The sequence below is a fragment of the Zingiber officinale genome, chromosome 8A, assembly GCF_018446385.1.
Source record: "Zingiber officinale cultivar Zhangliang chromosome 8A, Zo_v1.1, whole genome shotgun sequence".
NCBI lineage: Eukaryota > Viridiplantae > Streptophyta > Magnoliopsida > Zingiberales > Zingiberaceae > Zingiber > Zingiber officinale.
In genome coordinates this window covers 12,604,946-12,613,233 of record NC_056000.1, presented here as the reverse complement: position 1 = coordinate 12,613,233, position 8,288 = coordinate 12,604,946, and positions in this window count along the sequence as shown.

Here is an 8,288-nt window from a genome sequence, read left to right as displayed (position 1 = left end):
CCTCATCCATTCAGATTCTTAGCTGGTAGCTCAGCAACTATTAGGGATGTTCGAGATAAATAACGCTTGGATCAAGCTGTATGCCAAAGTTTTCGATAAATTAAAGACAAGTTTCCAGGAAGTGATTATAATTAAGGTCCCCTAGTTGGACAACTAGTATGTAGATGAGCTGGCCAAATTAGCGAGTTTTTTTATCTCCAGTCGTCCTGGACAAGCCTGTCGAGCAGGTTTTGCTGGTATCACATATCGACAGGGTGGCTGGAATGGGCTTACCAAGCAACTAGAGGACGCCGCTGATTGAGTTCCTTCGATCGGGGCCACACTGACTAATTGGGAGGAAGATCGGTTGTTAAAACGAGGGTCGGATGGTTCACCCTAATTGGAGATTATTTATACAAGAAAGTTTTCTCAAGGTTGCTACTCAAGTGCATCGACTCGGAGGACAGTCAATACATATTGCAAGAGATGCACCAAGGTTTTATGGTAGTCATCCGGGCGGCCAGTCATTGGCCCACAAGATCCTATTGGTCGAGTATTTCCGGCCGACACTACAGGCTGACGTCGCTCGGTAGGTGGCCACATGCATGCCCTACTAGAAATATCATAGTATATCACCCCAACCTACTAAAGAGTTGAAGGCATCCATTGTGTCCTATCCGTTCGACCAATGAGCTATGGATATTATTGGACCATTTCCTATGGCGATCGGGCAATGAAGATTTATACTCATGGCAATGGATTATTTCTCAAAATGGGTGGAGGTCGAGCCGCTTTCCATGATAACCATGTACATGGTTATCAAATTTATATGGCAAAATATATTATGTTGGTTCGACATCCCTCACAAACTCGTCTTAAATAATGGAAGGTAGTTCTTAGGGTAGAGGTTCAAAGAGTGGTGTGACGGCTATAACATCTTACAGGCTTTCAATTCAGTGACTTATCCGTAGAGCAATGGCCATGCGGAAGTCACCAATAGGGAAATCCTCAGAGGGCTCCGGGCTCAGCTACGTTGGAGGTAGCTGAGTCGACGAACTTCCAAGCGTATTGTGGGTTTATCGCACCATGCCTAGCAAGGCGACCGGTATAACCATGTTCCATTTGGTGTATAGGGGTGAGGCAGTGGTGCCGGTGGAAGTAGGAGTAGAGTCTGACCGGGTGCAGCTCTACGACAAGAGAAATGCCGATCGAAAGCTCATGGAGCTTGACTTAGTTGATGAAGTTTGAGATAAGGCTATTTGTTCGACCACGGCGCATCAACGACGCATGAAGAAAAGCTACAATCGGAGGGTGATCCCGAGGTCATCTCGGGTCGGCGATCTGGTATGAAAAAGAGTCAAGTCTATCGACGACGTCACAAAGCTAAAAGCCCCATGGGGAGGACCATATAAAGTCATTTAGAAGTTTTGCTCAGGAGTTTACTATTTACAAGATGAAAATGAGAGAAATCTCTAGTAACCCTAGAGCGCAAACCATCTCCAGCTATATAGGGGTGGGTGAGAGGTGTATGATTAAATTCATATACACTTATAAAAATGTTTATTCCATGAGTGCAAGAGAATATGAATGAAAATCTACCAAGTGTCCCGAAACCTTAAGCCGACCAGCTAAGTTATTAGTAAATAGAGTCTTCGCATCATATATATATATATATATATATATATATATATATATATATATATATATATATATATATAACAGTCGAGCGACAGCTATAAACATGAAAGTTTACGAAAACAACAGTTGAGTGACGACTATAAACCCTTGAACAATGAAAGTTAAAAGTTGAGCGGCGGCTATAAACCTGGGTAAAGTATATATCAACAGTTAAGCGGTGACTAGAAAACCTTGGGCAATGTAGATTGCAATCGAGCGACGACTGTAAAACCGGGAGTCGATGAAATTTACAACTGAGTGACAGGTATAAACCCGAGAGTCGACAACAGCTAAAGCCGAGCAGCGGCTATAAATAGGGGTGAGTATTCGGTTAAAACCGAACCGAACCGAATAAACCGAACCGATTTGTTTTCGAATAAACCGAACCGAACCGATTTTTGATAAAAATCGAATCGAACCGAACCGAACCGAATTTTCAATAAAACCGAACAAACTGAACCGAACAAACCGAATAAACCGATTTTTTCTAAAAATTGGGTTTAGCTTAATAAAAATTTGGTTTAGTCTAAAATTTATGGTCTAAAAAACCGATTTGGTTTAAAAATTTGGTCTATTCGGTATATTTGGTTTAACCGAATAAAAAAAATCAAAACCGAACCCGAACCGAATTAACCGATTTTTTAGAAATAAAAAATCAAATTTCCGAATAAACCAAACCGAATTTTTAAATTCGGTCGGTTTAATCGGTTTATTCGATTTAACTGAACTTTTGCTCACCCCTAGCTATAAACCCTAGGTCAACAATTAGTACAAAAGTTCAACGACAGCTATAAATCCGAGAGCCGACGAAAACAACAGTCGAGCGGCGGCTATAAACCCTGGAGTCGATGACAACTAAAGTCGAGCGGCGGTTATAAACCCGAGCGTCGGTGAAAACAACAGTCGAGTTGTGGCTATAAACCCTAACGTTGCCATTCGAGAAGAATCAGAGCCGAGCGACAACTTCAAACTTGAGCACAATGTAATTTGAGAGTCGAGCGACGACTATAACACCTTGAGCCTTGATAATCAAACAACCAAATGGCGGCTCTAAACCCATGGCAGAAATTAATTTCAGCATTCACCATAGTCGAGCGGCGGCTCTAAACCTATGTTAGTAAGTGATAGTTGAGCGACGACTCTAAACCCATGACAAAAATCAACTTCAACATTCACTATAGCTGAGCGACGACTCTAAACCTATGTCAGTAAGTGATAGTCGAGCGACGACTCTAAACTCATGTCAGTAAGTGATAATTGAGCGGTGGATCTAAACCCATTGTAGTAAGTGATATCCAGGCAGCAGCTCTAACTCATGGCGGGAGGCACCTGCAGTATTCACCATAGCCGAGTGGCTGTTCTAAAATCGAGAATGTCTGATCGGTCGTGGAGGTCACCGAAGACACTGCTTGTCCAGTTAGTCGGACTTACAACCTCCTTCGACTAGACTTAAGGGGAAGACTTGTGATGCAGTCGTAAAGGGAGGCCGCCAAGTATGAGTAAAAGGAGGGAACATCAGCCGACATGGAGGTCAAAGTCAAGGTGGTCAAAGGTAGGAAACAGGCGGGTCACCAAAGTTGGTTGAGCATGTGGTAACGGGCTGAGCAAGCCTAAAGGGTCTGATTGGCCCAGAGGCTCATCTGAGCAGATCGCTCGTCCGATCGTGAGTGATATAGAAAGGACATCAGATGCTCACAACTGTGACCAAATAAAGGATAGTCCGATTGGACCGCCTATCCGGCCATGCAAGGAATGACCTACTAAGCCGAGCGACTATGGAGAACAATAACCTTCAGCGACCGAGCAAGGAATCTTGGCTGAGCGACTCCTCCACTCGACCAAACGGTGGGACCCCTTGTGTAGTTCATCATATCCTTCAGGAGTTAGTGCTGCTAGTAACAGGGCATGGTTCGCCAGCAAATTGTACGACGGAAGCTTCCACTTTTATGTCAGAGATTTGCACGTCCTGTTAAGAAAAAGTATCAGGGGCACTTTTTTAACTTATATTTTCATAGGACAGTTGGGAAAATGTGCATGTGCATTGATAAACGTGCACGTTCGCTACAGGGGCACTATATAAAGGGGTCCATGCACTGGCGGAGATATGCGTTATTTGTATTTATGCTCTTGTTGTTGCTACAGTTATTTGTCGCCTTTCTACTTTTCCGATGATTGACTTGAGCATCGGAAGGTCAACACCGGGGACCCCTTTTTTAGCCTAGCACTGACATTTTTGGTTTTGCAAAGTGGAGCGGAGTCTTCACAAGGTCAACCGTGGAGCCACATCCCTAGCTAGATGTCTTCACCATTTCTGGACAGGATTAGACACATAACAAAAAATATATATTTTTCATCACATAAACTAGAACAGTTAAAAATGATAAAATAGAGATAAAGGAGAAATCAAAAAATTTATGATTGCAAATATATCTAAATAAAACTTAAACTTAATGTCTATCAAAAAAGTGAAAGGACAGGGATATCTAACTCACTATTGCTCGAAAATAAGAAAATCTTTCATTTCAATTGAACACAATATAGACGAATGCATCAACATTTTAACTTAATCAAGCAAGGTGCATAGTTGCGTCAATCGGATTAGCATGATAACATTAGGTGCAATTTATCTTCCCCAATCTTAATAAGTGAGAGGAGCACAAAGAGGAGGAATTGGAAAAGGGGAAGAGGAGGAAATAAAAAAACAAGCATTTTATTTAGCATTATTGTATGGATAAAAAATTTCTAATTCATGTTCTTGTAAGAGAAAGCTCGGCAACAAAAGAGAAACATGATGAGAGAAGGATAGGATTGACAGATATTGAAGAGTTATAAATTATATCATATAAAATAATATATATAATTTAAAAATAAATTTTAAATGTTAAAAAAAAAGAACCCCTTTATACTCTATCTGTTGGAACCATAATGACATTTTTACGAAATCCGAAGCTTTGACTAGAAAATGAGATCGTATAAATCTTTTATCATATAAGCCCTATTATTTTCCAATCTCTTACAAATATATATAAAAATATATTTAATATATTAAAAATAATGGGCCCTTAAACAGAGGCATTACTTTGCCCGACTCTTAGTGGTGTAGCGAAGGTGTGCACGATGTCAGAAGAGGTTTGATATGCTGCGAACCTTACGTCGAATACCTTGTGCACACCCTTTTCCTTTTTTTTTCCTTGATGCTATAACTCAACCCCTAAAGCTTAAAGGAGAAATCCTAAATGGCATACTCGTAAACTAAAATAAATAAATAATTCAAAACAACGCTTGTTATTCAAGGGACGGTCCGTAAAAGAAAAAACCACTATAAAAGAATATTACTCTACTTATCTTATGTTATTCATCTTGTGAGCACAAAGTATTTTTTTCTTTATTTTTTAGAGCTAGGGTTTAGAATTTAGGATTTAGAGTTTAACATTTGAGTTATAGTATTTAAGATTTTTTTAAAAAATAATACATATGGTGCTCACACGATAAGCATCTGATGCTCCCCTTGTACTAGTGTTGCTTTCTTCTAACATTACTCCCCCTTCATCGATGCTCTTGATGCTCATCTCGGATGAGCTTGCTTCTTCATCTTCTTCGTGACTTGCCATCAATGCGTGTTCGACATAGACTTCAATTTTGGGATAGTTGTCTTTGGCGTGCCCTTCTTCATTATAGTAATAACATCTCACTCTCTTTTTTCTTCTTTTGGCCTGCACTTAATTAAATTTATTAGCATTAAAGAATTTTTTAAACTTCCTTACCATAAATGTCATTTCATCATCATCAAGAGAAGTTTCAGACTCTGATTCATCCATTTTTGCCTTTAAAGCTATATTATGTTTAGACTCCTTTAGATTTGCACATCTACTTTCATGTATTTCAAATGTATAAAATAATTCCTCTAAATTACTTACCTCTAAATCCCTAGAGATAAAATTTACATCTACTAGGGTTGACCATTCAAGTGCTTTAGGGAAACCATTAAGTGCATACTTTAGTAAATCTTGGTTAGTTACCTTTTCTCCAAGATTCATGAGTTCGGTAATTAGCTCCTTTAGCCTGGCATGCAGTTGAGGAACTGTTTTACTTTCCTTTAGTTGCAAATTCGTTAGTTGGCTCCAAAGTAGACCTCTCCTTACGAACTTGGCTTCAGATGATCCTTCGTGGAGCTCTAGGATTTTTTTCCCAGAGGTCTTTTGTAGACTCATATACTCCAATTCGGTTTAGCTCTTGTGGTGACAGCACACTTAACAGATGGAATTCTACTTTTCCATTTGCTACAAATTTGACATGCTCCTTCTTCATTCAGTGTTTTTCTTTTTCCAACTCGTCGTTGTTGTCGGTAGGTACTGCAAAACTATTTTTCAAAATTAAAAATATATCAAAATCAATTTTAAAATATACCTCCATTTTTTTTCTTCCAGTGTGTGAAGCCTCTTTCAAACTTCGGCATGTGGATGCTTGTTTCGGTCGTCGTCTTTGCTTCAGTTAGCGGTTAGTCCTTCTGAGGTGACTTTGCTCTAATATCAATTATAAGTTCCTTGAGGCTGGCAAGAGGGGATGAATTGCCCTACACGATAAAACAAACCAATACCTTTCTCAAATAATCGAGCTTAACTACACACTTGATTAAACATAATAATAAAATCAAAATAAGTATGAGACAAGCAAGGTTTTACTTGGTTGGCAATCAGAGGATTGCTATTCCAAAGAAAGTAGGCTCAGTAAGAAAATCAACTTCTCGAACAAAATGTCGGAGGTGGAGAAGCCTTGTACATGGAAATGAAGCTTGAAAGTGAATAACTGAATAGAACTTGAAGTACAGAGTGTGTTGTTCCGAAAAGGAGAAGACCAAAGCTCTATTTATAGTCCACTGGTCGAAATGACCATTTACTGATGTGGCACGGTGCGGGGCGCCCCTGGTGTGGTAAATCTTATTATCATGCAAACGACTACACAATGGGTGTGGGATAAAATTTTATCCCAGTCTGGTTGCCCGGACACCCTTCCTTCACGAGGCGGGCATCGAGGGGCCCCCTGGGCTGACCTAGGGGGTCCTGGCGCCCGGGCTTGGTCCTGCCGCCCGAACAGTTAACATCTCATTGACTGTCCAATTCTGCTACGATCTGGCTCCACTCACTTGGGTGATCTCAGCCATCTAGAATAGAACTCATCCGAATCAATTTTATGGTCTTCTCGAACAGTTCAGGGGGAGCTACGGATGACGGGATCGACAAGGTAAGTCAGGTACGATATCTTTCACTTGATAAACTATTCAAATTTGTTAAGTTCTTATCAAAAAATAGTTGCAAGTTAGAAAAAAAAAACATAGATTTGAAAATACAATTGTCCAAAGAATGTCCACTAAATTTATATGATAATTTGAAAATAGAAAATGACAAATTGAAAATAGAAATAAATTATCTAAAAAATCGTGCATGCTCATATAATGAAAATGTTAGGAAATATAAAAATCTAAACTGGTATCTTAGATTTTACAGGGGTCAAATCATAAAAATACCCAAAAGTTATGTACCTCGCAAATTTCTAATTAATCCAGTAGGAATAAACCTATATTGGGTTCCAAAAACTGGTATAAATTAAAGTTTAATTAGACTTGGGGCTTTCATAAAGTACATTAAATATTTGAATTCTTTAAGAGGCTTTGTCTAGAAGTGGTTGATGATTCAATAACCAAGAAGGCCTAGTGCCTTGTCACAACCTAGAAGCCAATTACTAAATTAAATATTTAATTGACAAATTGATAAACATCAAATAGTTAGTTAAAATAATGCTTTCAATTTTTGTCAACTTCATAACTTAGAATTTTTTTAAAAAAAAACTTAAAGTTTAAAAAATTGTTGTAATTTTTCTAAAGTTATATCAAAATAATTTTCAAAATTTTCAAAAACTTACTTTTTTTTTGGAAAATTAACCTTAGCTCTCTTGTGTCACTCTAATTTTTTTTTATTAAAGGGGGAGAAAGGAAGATTAAGTCTAGGGGAGGTAATTGCTAAAATTTTAAATTTAATTTGAATTTTTTTTTGCACTTTATTACATACTTGTAATTATTGCTTTTATTTTATATTTGTTTACCCTAACTTAACTTGGGTTACTCATATAAAAAAAGGGGAGATTATTTTTTGTGTGATTAACCAAGTTAGGTTAGGTCCTGTTATATTTTGATTCCTGTGTTTAAGTGTGCAGGAGCTTAGGAGTACAGGAAGTCGAGTGGAAGACGCGGCTAGCGAGGAGGACGACACATGAGAGAGCCAACAACCTCGGTGCATCTGAGGGACGAGGTGCCGCAAAAAAGTACACCGGTGGATGAGAAAGGCGTGCACGACGTTCGAGGGACAAGAAGCCGAAGCGGAAGCCTGCTTAAGGAGAAGACCGAAATTGAGTTCGGATGAGCCTTATTTCGGTTGGCTGAAATCACCCAGACGATCGGAGCAGCGGAAGAGCTAGAGTGGAGCTATGGAGTTGCTAAAGGCGCCTTTAACAGAAGTTGAAGGCGCATCCGCGACCTTTAGGCAGAAGGCATCTTCAATGGCTGAAGGCGTCTTCAACCAGCCATGGAAGGTGCCTTCGACCGGGCAATCTGGTCGTTGGCAGGAAGATAAAGTTTT